General features: G+C 51.4%; 1 protein-coding gene across 5 annotated transcripts in view; it reads right to left on the bottom strand.

The window, feature by feature from the left end:
- LOC146816607 (cysteine-rich secretory protein 2-like) overlaps positions 1–12,124 on the bottom strand; it is a 209,179-nt gene that overhangs the window by 104,470 nt on the left and 92,585 nt on the right. The window lies entirely within an intron of this gene.

Genomic DNA, 12,124 nt, shown 5'->3' with positions numbered 1-12,124 from the left:
CATGTCCAAACACAGGACAATGCATTAGCTAATGGCCCTGCAATTGTGTCGGAACAAGGAGCACCTGTACTGAGGAGACACCCTCATGGGAACCAAGATTGTCCACACAGATGTCAGCACACACAGACCAAACTACGTAGCATCTGGACCACACACCGTTGCCAAAAATGGATGAGCAGGAACCATGTCTATTAACTTTTGACACATGCTGCAAAGCACAAACATTAAACCCTGTACAACATGATGTTGAGTGTCTGTCCAGACAATTATCACACAGAGGTCAGACCTGGCAAGGAGACATAAGGTTTGGACATGTAGGCCTTGCCCGCACAAACCCCCCTACCTGAGACAATGTGATTGAGACAGAGCAAGTACTTACACCTCTTAATCTGGGTTTACTAAAATGTGCGTCAAGAACTCCTAAATGTACTCAACATCACCTCGTGCGGCTGACCACACATATTAGTGACAAACAACCATCATCAGATAGTTGTACAGAGACACACAGGCACTGGCCAGTGTGAGTATGCACAAGCCAAATGGGGTCACCCTGTACAGTGGACACATGTAGCACACTTTACAGAAATACAAATGAGTCCAGGGAACAATGCCACAGAGGCCAACCTATGCTGAACACACAGAAAATGTCCACAGTGTTGGATGACACACATGATTCCTAGGAAAAGGTGTCTCAGGGGACTGTAGTGGCCACACTGCTCCATGGTCTGGATAGATCTGACTGCAACAGGAGGAACCGTACCCGCACTATGCATATCTCCCACTCATGCACATCATGTCTGAGGCCACAACATTGGTCATGCATGCTGCAAGTCTGTTCATTTTAAGCCTCACACTCCTATGTTGAGACTCAGCATCAGTGCCAACAATCATGGACCCCCAAATGACTGAACAGGACAGGGCACAGGCAAGGTACCAACACATGTCACAGACCACCCCCACACATGATGAAGCAAGCATTGTGCACTTGGATTAACTGGCAGCCTAGATGACCATGTGCAAGAGTGACTACACACAGACCAGGGAACACATGTCAAGGAGGGGAAGGGAGGAAGAACAGGACCGGTTGACTTGGGGGAACATGATATGCACTGCACATATAAACCCTGGCAGTGTATCCAGGCGACTGAGCACTTCCAAAGGCTGGTGACACACAAAAAACACACATGTACCTACCCCCTCCTTGCTGCTGTTTCTCCTGTAACCGCCTAACCATGTCAGGGAAGACCACCGCCAGGACACGCTTCATTTGGTGGGTCTGTCGTCGACACCTGCCGTGCTTTCGTGGAGGTGAGTCCTCCAGCAGGACCCGGGCGATCCTCCTGGTCCAGCACCGGATGTCCTGCCAGTGTTTCCTCACTTGGGGTAGGCACCGACACCGACCCTGCACCGACATCACGGCCCTCACGGCCCGCTTCCAAATTCTCCCCTTCTCGTAGGCGGTTACCTGTGAGGATGACAAAGTGAGACAACATCACTACACCTGCTCCATGTCACAGAGACACACATTTGAACATCTTTTCTTTCTTGAACAGGGCATAGTATGCAGCCAACTCATAGCACCTTTGTCATAGGGACATTAGCCTCTAGGGAAGCCCAAATGCACTACATGGCATTGAAAGTACACAGGTGGCATGAGAGGTGCGACACAATCACTGATCATGGCTCACACTGTGCATCACAAGCAACACTAGGATGATGGACAGCACCTCAAAGCAGTCACATGTCCCAGGCCACTGACGCAACCTCAGCAGAGTAGACAGACACACACAGGCACAGAACAATCAACTTCCATTGGCAACAGTGGATACAAACCTCATTCTGCACATGTGCCACTTGACTGGGGGTGTCACAAGTGTGGGGCTAGCTCAGCACGTCAGACACACAGCACGGCTTCCTTCTCACATCAGATGGGTAGAGCATATGCCTCCTCCATGCAGCTGTGGTGCAACACTCCACATAGACACTCACCCACATGACAGGGAACATTCACACACATCAATTTCCAGGGGGCGTACACATCATTTGGGCTCTCTCACCACAGCTACACTCAACTCACACACATCTGTGGGTACAGTCACCTGTCACACCGGGGGGACCACAGAATCACATCAGGACTATAGAACTAAAATGCCCAAGAGGATTAGCCAGGCTGAATGTGCCATGCACCATGCAGTGATTGTCACAGTAAGCACAATGCAAGTGAGGAGTGCAGATATGAACTACATCATGCTCTGCATGGGAGACTTAAGGCATTCTCCCCCTGCGACCCACTCTAAACAACATTGCATGTCTGTCACACCTGGACACAATGCCAGAAGTGACAGTCACAAAAAAGGGGCACAGTCAAAGCTAGTGGAGTCAGCACTCACCTGCTCCCCTGGTCTTCCATACAGGCTGGAGTACTGTGGGAGGATGACGTCCAGCAACGCCTCATTCTCCTCCTGGGTGAATGGCTGGGCCCTCTCCACAGACCTGGACATGGTGACAGAGGAAGCAATGACAGCAGCAGTGGTGTGGAATGAAAGGTTGTGCAGGCAAGTGCCCTCTCATGGGTCCTGGCTGACTTATATCTGCCTTGCTGGGCTGTTTCATTTACAGGAGTACAGAGTGATTGGTCAAACTCATTTGCATCCTACGTTTCCTCCAATCCCTTTAAACGTACACCAGTGACTGCTTTTGCATGGTTCAAAATTTGTGCATCATGTGGAGTCAACAACCACTTTGCCACATAGTATTTAGTTGCCAACTGACTTTTCCAGGCCACCTGATGGAAAAATTTGAACTGGAAACTCGGTATTCATGACAACCAGAATGCATTTAGGCCCTAATACTTGTCCCTCATGTGTCCCCTATGTAATTTGAAAATCCACACACAGGTACGGTGCGTTTGACACGTACCCCTACGGCACCAGTTGCACATTGCGTTTGACACGTCCGTGTACACACTGGTCGTACACATACGTGTACGACCAGTGTGTACACAGACGTGTACGACCTGTGTGTACACGGACGTGTACGACGGTAGTACACGTACGTATACACACTGGTCGTACCCGTACGTGTACACACTGGTCATACATGTACGTGTACGACCAGTGTGTATACGTACGTGTACACATGTGTACACACTGGTCGTACACGTACGTGTACAAACTGGTCGTACACGTACGTGTGTACGGTCCTTACACACACGCGTACTCCTACGCCAACACCAATATAGTGATACGTACCGTACACATGCCTCGGAGCGTGTGTACGGTGCGTTTCACATCTTCCACTGGTGATAGGAGGTGCAAAGGACAGGAATGGAGGTCTCACACTCGCACAAGGCTGAACATCAAGTCATTGTCAGTGCAGTTCTTCTTGTGCAGGGCCTATGTGTGTCAGGCAGTGATATTGCACTTTTCTCCTCATGTTTTTGCACAATAGATGTGTGATGACCTCTGGACAGATGGCATGTGTGATGGGGCACTATGTGGCACACTTCCCCTTCACATTTTGCACATGTGTGCATGTAGTACAAACGTGTCAGAAACTGCATCACTGGTATGGCACAGTCACCAACACCCGCAACTGTCCCCTGATGCCAGGGACAGGGACACTGACACCTGACATCTCACTACCAGCGTGGCCCGATGTGACTATGTCGTGTGTGTCATGTGTTCCCATGAGCTTTCTGTTGGTGTTCCGTCAACTGTATCTGCTGTTGCTGCATCCAACATGTGTCTGTGCGTAGATGGCCATGGCACACATATACGCACAACATGCCACATGTGGATTCACACGTTACGTGTGTCTGGATGCATCGAACATGTTCTTTTGACATGAGGACATATCTGCATCGTCTCCATGTCTGTGTTTTCTTTTTTCACATGTACCCCTTCATCGCAATGTGTGTGAGCTGCTAATTTTTAATGACATGTGCCCTGTGCGTCTAGCTTGCTGCCAGCTGTCGGTATGAGATGACATCCTTCAAAAGCTGATATGTGGATGTATGTCACTCCTGTGATGTCTCTGGCTGTTCACTTACACTGGCCCACAGCTTGTTTCAGGGCATGTAATGTAGAACTTGACAATCAACGGTTGTAGCTGGCTCTTCCTAGGAGTCGCATCTGGCTGGCATACGTGTCCTGGATGCATTGCACAGACCAGACTCTGTATTTTGCAGATGTGTATTAGCAGTTGAACATGTGCTCAGTTTATTGACATTGGTGCTGTGATGTACTCACTCTTCGTTATTCCTTCCAAATTTCTGCAGGGCACCGCCTCTCCCCCGACCAATGCCAGACTTGGGTGCCATGAGGGAACGTGACTGCATACGCCGTTAAAGATTCACCCAACAGTTAATTGGGGACCTGACAAACAGGCTGGCACCACACCTCCAACCGCGACAGTTATCCTACTGCGCTGACCCCCAAGATGAAGGTGATGGCAGCCCTACATTTTTTTGCCACCGGTACTTTTCAATTCACCATAGCTGATGTGGGTGGCATGTCCCAGACCATGTTCAGCCGTGTCCTGCATGATGTTTTAGAAGGCATGTTGGGGCACCTGGATGAATTCATCCATTTTCCGACTCGTGAGCAGTTGACGGGTGTCAAGGGTGAGTTCTATGCCATGGGAGGGATGCCCCATGTAATTGGGTCCATTGATGGGACACATGTGCCACCACAGGCACGGGAGGTAGCCTATCGAAACCGAAAGCATTATCACTCCAATAATGCCCTTGTGGTGTGTCTTGCTAACATGCTGATTTCCCATGTCTGTGCACGTTTTCCAGGGTCAGCACACGATGCCTACATCATGAGGCGTAGCAGGGTGCCAGAAATGATGCTGCGGCTGCACAACGAACGAGCATGTCTTGATGGTGGGTATACTCTGTTTATCCTGTATTTAGCGGTATCTTTGTATATTACAGCTTCTCCTGACCCACTTCTGTACATGATGTTTCCATGTAGGGGACTCTGGCTAACCCAACATGCCATGGCTGATGACGCCTCTCCGCAAACCCAGAACAGCTGCAGATCACCGTTACAACACCACCCATGGGCAGACCAGGCGAGTGATTGAGAGGACGTTTGGCCTTCATAAGACAGGTGGATCCCTCCCATATGCACCGGTAAAGGTCTGCAAAATCTTCATCGTGTGCTGCATGCTGCACAACATGGCAGTGGAGAAAGCTGTGCCACTCATCCTGGATCCGGATGAGCAGGAACATCCACCCGTGGAGGATGAAGGGCTTGTTCACGAGGCAAGTGAGGAGGAGGATGATGAGGAGGAGGACATCCGGAGTCAGCTCATACGCAACTTCTTCTCATAATGGTGAGTCCCTGGGTCTGAGTGTGCACGCTTTTAGCCTTGTGTGGCATGTGTTGCGATGTGTGTGTCCACCTGACTGTATGCTAAGTTACTTAGAGGTGTGTTCTGATGTGGTACTCGAGTGATGATGTCATTCCCCACATTGTGGATGAGACAGTAAATTTAAAATTAGCCTGGTGACAACCTTATTCCTGTAGAGTCAATGACCATGCATGCGGTTGAGTATCTTTTCAGTGACTTCTTGTGTGTATGTCATCCCCAGGTATTTGCGCATGCTATCTGCTCGTGGCATCGTTGGGCTCCTGCTATTCCTCATGAGTATTTCAACGTGTGCTGAATCAGTGTTACATGCACGAACATGGTGAGAATTCTCCTTTGGGTAGGATTGCAACAAGGCATTTTGGGTGTGGTAGTTGTTTGGAATGTGTGGGTACTGCTCCTGTGCATGTTTTGTTACTATGCATACATGTCGACTCACCATGGGGCACCTGACATGTAGCATGACTCCCAGTACTTGATAGTCACCCTACGTGGCAGTCATCTGTAATGGGATTGTGGATTGTGAGGAAGGCATCAATGTGTGTGAAACTTCCCTCTGAAACATACGGGAGGCTACGGGTGGACATAATGTGGGACATCCCCATAAGAGGCTCAATGGGGAATTGCAGCCTCTCCGTGTGCATCAGGGGTTGTTTGGCTCACACCCTTCACTTGTGTGCCAGTTCAATGGATTTACAGCATCTGTGGTGTGAAGGGGGTGTCCAGTGTAGGTCCCACATGTTCAACCAAATGACCTGTGAGTCTGTTCATATGGATGCATTTCCCTTACTGTTGGCCTGAGTAATAAAGGTGTTCATCAGCCTCCAAGGTGCCTCATCTCTGTCAATGCAGGTCTCTTGCCACTGTGCATGCGGCATCTCTGGCACAGTTGTCAAAGATTGTGCATATGAGTCTATGTGTAGATGAGCAACATGCATGGTGTTCTTCATGGATTTGATTCGCTATTGTGCATGAAGTCCATGGTTGTGTATGTATTTGGCCATGTTGGTCCCCACAACGGGCCCTCAACACCTGCTGAGGATTTGTTTCCTGTGCGCAGTTCGGCCTTCAGTTTCATGATCCGGTGTCAGTCATCTTTGGTGATTGTGCGTCCATTGTCTCTTGGTGTGCCATTGAAAACCGGACACTCCTTCCTTTACATACGCCTGTTGCAGTTGGCCTTTCTGACATCCTTGTCTTTGTGTGCAACTTGTGGCATATTTTCCAGGACATGCCGCCTGCTGCTGCAGCCCCTGCAGCAAGGGCACACAGAGTTTCCGGATGTGGCAACACACACGCCTCAAAGATGCTCCTCCCTTCCTCCCTCCACCCATTCATTTGGCTGGCATCAGCTTGTCTGTGCCACTGTTGCCGCCACGTGGTGCCAAAGGCTGGACCGTCTGCACATGCAACGTGCACATTGCACGACCCTCATGGCCTTGAATGACCCACATCACACCACAGTCTGATGTTGCAGCCACCCTCCATGCAATGTCCATCCGCATATCTACCGGCTGCTCTGAGGCATACTCTAAGCGCACACACAACACCTTTGCATGATGAGTGTGCAACTCCAACTGCCTACACAGCGCTGCCACGCCTTCCAGGCCCTGTTACACCAACCAGGTCATGTCCCTCCTACTCCCCACCAGCTCTGTACCCCAGCAAGGCCATGTGCGTGGGAGTCAAGGCTTCTGCAGGTAGTATGGAGTCGTCATCTGGCACATGGCCCAGGTATCATCTCTCAGCGTGTCAATCTACAATGTATCCAGGACCCCCCTCACCACCATCACATGCGCACAGCACCTCATCATCAGCTCATGTGCCATTGACAGCCAGGTGCTCCTCACCCTTACCAAAGACGCCGACATAGCCAGTTCAAATAGGCAAGAATGCATGAGATCCATTGATGGATGGCTGAACATCAGCCACCTGAGGCTGGACTTGTACAGGACTGAGGTAATCATCTGCGGATTGTCCCCTTACAGCTGGGTCAACTGCTTGTGTCCCACCCGCAAGATGGTGTGCATCATGTATTGCTCGCTCACATTTGCCATGGTAATCACTAGCATCTGTACCTCCGGCTGCAACACCCTCTGCATTATGCATGATCCACAGATAGATCCACTACAAGGAAAGACAGACCATCCCCCAGGTCCACGACAACATCCATGTCAAATACTGCCCTGCCCTCTACGGAGCTAGTACATCCACACTCCCTGGAAACTAGTACACATCCAGGGTGCATGTGCACACCTCAGCTTCAACATCCCGCGCCCCAGCCACATCACCGTCCAGCAGAGATAGCTGCAATGGATCACTGAGTGCTGCAGGATGACCTTCAGACTCCCCACCCACACTCAGGAGGCAGGCCACAACCCTGACCCAAAACCAACCTTGTACCACTGTCATCCGAGACCCCGTTGGGCCATCTCCGTGCATCCAACCTTGCCCTGGCCAACAATCTTTACATCCACCATACTCCAGCATGCAAGATATAGTTCTCCCACCTGGGAAAACATACCTGGGACTCCCTCCCTGGGAACCTCCAAATGAGGCATGACCTCTACGCCTTAATGATACTCTTCCAAATAGGTCTGTCCGCACAGTATTGCAAGCCCCCCCTCAGCAGCTTGAGGCCATCACAGATGAGTATTGTGCTCCATGTCTGCATTGAATGACACATTGTGACCCATGTGTGTCCTGTACCAGACTCAGATCCAAGGGTACGGATGGGTGGAGTTAGTTCAACACTGAGGCATAGTTTGACATTTACACACACATATGTTGTGGACTAATGCAAAATGACTGCAATATCTCATGATACCAAATAAATTTGTTTATTTGCGGTGGGGTACGTGTTTTGGTAGATGAAATGAGGTGCTCTACCGGGTGCATGGAATCCAAAGTTCACAGGGGGAGATGGTATCCTTGGCATTAGGAGTCATCAGAGTCCGGACCACAGTGTTGGTCATCATTGGTCAGACTGTGACCAGCAAGTCCATGTGGCAGAGAATGTCATTGGATGTGATGCTGCTGTTGCGCCAGAGGGCCAGGTGCCAGGCCAGGTGACCTGGGAGATGTGGATGGTCCGCTGCCTCTCACGGTCTTTTCCGTGGATGACCCACCTTCCTCCGGGGACCCTCAGATGCAGGCCTTGACGATGTTTGAGACGCTCCATCGGACAAATCCTCCTCCTCCTCCTCCCTCCCTGTGGCTGGTGCTGGTCTGCGCCTGGTGTCACAGGGAGGGTTGCCCATGTTGTCGGCGATCCGACAGAGTGATTGGCTTATGTCCCTTTGCACCGCCAGGAGCTCACCCAGTCTTGCCTCCATCCGTCCTTGGTGTTGTTTTTGACTGGCGTGTTGCTTGGCCTGCAGGTTCTTCATCTCGTCAAGGGTCCCCTTCAACTCTGTGAGGCTCCCCACTACCTGGCTGATGCCCCTGGTGTCACGCCGGTATGTCTCCAAGATGTGGCGTATGTGTGACATACCGGTTTCCTCAGCTGGCTGGTCAGGTTCGCGCCTCCGACTGCCTCCACTCCCACCACCCCTGCTAACACGAGCCTGGCCTGCTGTTGTGGGCACATTGGGTCTACGGGACCCCTGAGGGATGGCATTTGCGGGGTTGCCTGCCTCCTCCTGGGTGCCCGGAGAACCTTGTCCCTCCTGGTCAGACTGGCTGTGTTGTTCAGTGCGAGCAGGGCTCCTGGGTGTCTCCTGGGATGTGGCAGGAATGGGGGTGGTGGTTGGAACAGATGTACCTGAAGCAGGTGCTGAAGGGGCTTGGGCACCAGAGGGTCCAGGTTGGTCGGGGTCATCCACGGAGTGGTGAGAGTCGTCGCTGCCGGTGGGATCATCTTCATACCGAGCCTGGGACTGTGATTCTTCCCCCCCATTGTTGGGGGGAGATCCATGACGTTGCCCTGTGTGTGAGAGAGAGACAATGCCAATGCTGTTTCATGCGACATCCATGTTTCAGACATATTCAAGTTGGCACAGTTCCTCCAGGTAGTTGGATGTGCCTAGTATTCCTCTCAATGTCCACTTGTGGATGGGTATGTTGCGGGGGACAGATTGATATGTTCTCCTGAGTGTTTGACCTGTAGAATTGTGGCTAAAATGCTTATTTGGCTATGGATTGATCTTGTTGTGTCACATGTCCATTGTGAGAGTGGATGAATCCGTTGCCTGCCCCAGGGGTGTGTGCTTGTGTAAGGGGGAGGTTGTGACCAGGCCTGCTGTTGTGTGTAGTGGGATTTGTCATTGGATCTCCCAGGTGATGTGTCTGTCCCCTCATGGTGCATGCTGGCATGACAGTGAGTGTGAGTTCCTGTGCTAGATATCTGAGCTAGTGGAGTTGGTGTTTGAGTGTACAGTGGTCACAGAAGGGCCTTGTGCTGCATACAGCGGGGCCAATTGTCAGCTACCTTGTCAGTACTTTGCCAGTCCCTGTGCCTTGGGCATGGTGCATGGGTATGTACCTAGGCCATATGGGCTGAGGGCATTGATGTCTGCTTCTGAGTGTCACGATGTGTTTTGTGAGGCCCACCCTCCCAGCATCCCAGACATCCAGTCTTGGGTTTGTGGTTTGTGTAGCCTGGGACATGGCATGGCCTTGCTTTGTGAATGGGGCATGGACATGTTAGTGGCATGAGCGTGGATTTTGAGTGTGGTTGTGTCCGGTGAGGGCTTGGGGGTAGTTGCGTGCATTTGTTGTATTTGGGGTGTGGAGGCCATTGCCCCCATGTAACGTAAGTAGTTTGTGTACTCACCAGGCTCTGCGACTCCTTCAACTCTGTGTACTCCCACCGGCGGAAGCAGGGCCATCACCTTCTCCTCCCAGGGATGGTAATGTGCGGGTCTGCGGGGCAGCCCACCTCCAGTGATGTTGCTCTGGGCGTATTCCTCGTTCATTTTCCGCTTGACTGCCCTGCGCAGATCGTACCACCTGGCTTGGCATTCATCCCTGGTCCTTCGGATGGGCGCAACAGCATTCACCTTATCGACGATCCTCTGCCACAGGCTAGTTTTTTGGGCTATGTTGGTCTGTCTGACCAATGTTCCAAAGAGCTGTGGCTCGACTCTGATGACTTCATTGACAAGGAGGTCCAGCTCCACCCTTGTGAACTTTGTATTCTTGTCTGTAGTCATGGTGTGGGGTGTGTGTGTGGATGGTTGTGGGTGTGTGGGTGTGAATGTGACGGCGTGTGTGTGAATGTGAACAGGGGGTGTTTGTGAAGGAGGTTATGTGAAGGTGTGTAAGTTAAGGTGTGAGTAAGGTGCAGTGCTCCTTGTGCTGTTTTACAGTGCCCTTGTTCTGTACGAGTATTTTTCGCGTAGGTAAGGTCCGTACATACGCGATGCTAGGTGGGGGTGCTGGGGTACTGTGTTGGGGTACGGTGCATACAGGTACGGGGCTGGGGTACGGTCCTGGGGTGCGGCGCGTACAGGTGGTGGGCTGGTGTACGGCGTTGGGGCATGGTGCGTACAGGTGTTGGGATGGGGTATGGTGTTGGCGTACGGTGTGTACAGGTGTGGGGCTGGGGTACGGCAGTGTTGGGGTATGGTGCGTACAGGTATGGGGCTGGGATAGGGGCCTGTGGTGCGGCATGTACAGGTGAGGGGCTGGGGTTTGGGCCTGGGGAGCAGCACGTACAGGCACTACGGTCCTGGGGTACGGTGCGTACAGGTGCGGGGGTGGGGTACGGTGTTGGGGTATGGTGCGTACAGGTACGGGGCTGGGGTATGCTCCTGGTTTACGGTGCGTACAGGTACAGAGCTGGGGTACGGGCCTGGGGTGCAGCGCGTACAGGTGGGGGGCTGGGGTACGGTGTTGGGGTACGGCACGTACAGGTGCGGGGCTGGGGTACGGTGTTGGGGTACGGTGCGTACAGGTGCGGGGCTGGGAGACGGGCCTTGGGTGCGGCACGTACAGGTGCGGGGCTGGGGTACGGTCCTGGGATACGGTGCGGAGGGGGGGTACGGTGCTGACATATGCGGGGGGAGGAGGGGCTGTACGACTCGTATCCGGGCACAAGTTTACCCGTGAACATGTGTGCTACAGCGTTCGCTCCGTACGGGGCCTTTTACATGCGGTCGTTTATTCGGACGGGCGGTACGGATCGTACTTGCGCGCTCGGACTTCTGTTTTACGATTTGCACATAAAAATGGCCGGCTCCCTCTCGTACAATAACTATTTGCGATTTATTATTAGAAATTTACTAAAAACGCATTTGGTAGAAGTGGGTCAAATTTTCACACAGGCTTCTGCTAATATGCATTGGAATTTTTTGAACTACCCTATGTGTTAATAGGTTGGGTCACAAAACATACTTATTACGTGTTAAACCATCTCTTATGATACTCCACTGTCTTGATGGTAGAATCACAAATTAAATATAAAGTGTTGGAGTTGAGGGGGGACAGACACACAGCGAAGCATCGCGGAAGAACAGTGATGAGGTAAGAGAATTACTTAAATTACATTATAATTTTTCACAAAACGCCAATGCTTAGGGACAGCCCAACTCAGCAAATGGCAAACAATAACAATACTATCAACAGCCAATTGCCAAAAGGGGCTGTCCAAAACCTCACTCTTTTTGCATTGGATGTATGTATATGTATATATGTATGTATGGGTCAGTATTGGTGACATAACCTCTCCATCAAACAGCCACAGCTGCCTGTGGGTGAGACATAAAAACAATCTGTCCAGTTTGATATAATTTAACGTGAACAT

Source organism: Triturus cristatus, chromosome 6 (assembly GCF_964204655.1).
Source record: "Triturus cristatus chromosome 6, aTriCri1.1, whole genome shotgun sequence".
Taxonomy (NCBI): Eukaryota; Metazoa; Chordata; class Amphibia; order Caudata; family Salamandridae; genus Triturus; species Triturus cristatus.
The sequence above is the reverse complement of the archived record's forward strand: the minus strand, read 5'-3'. Positions and strand labels throughout refer to the sequence as shown.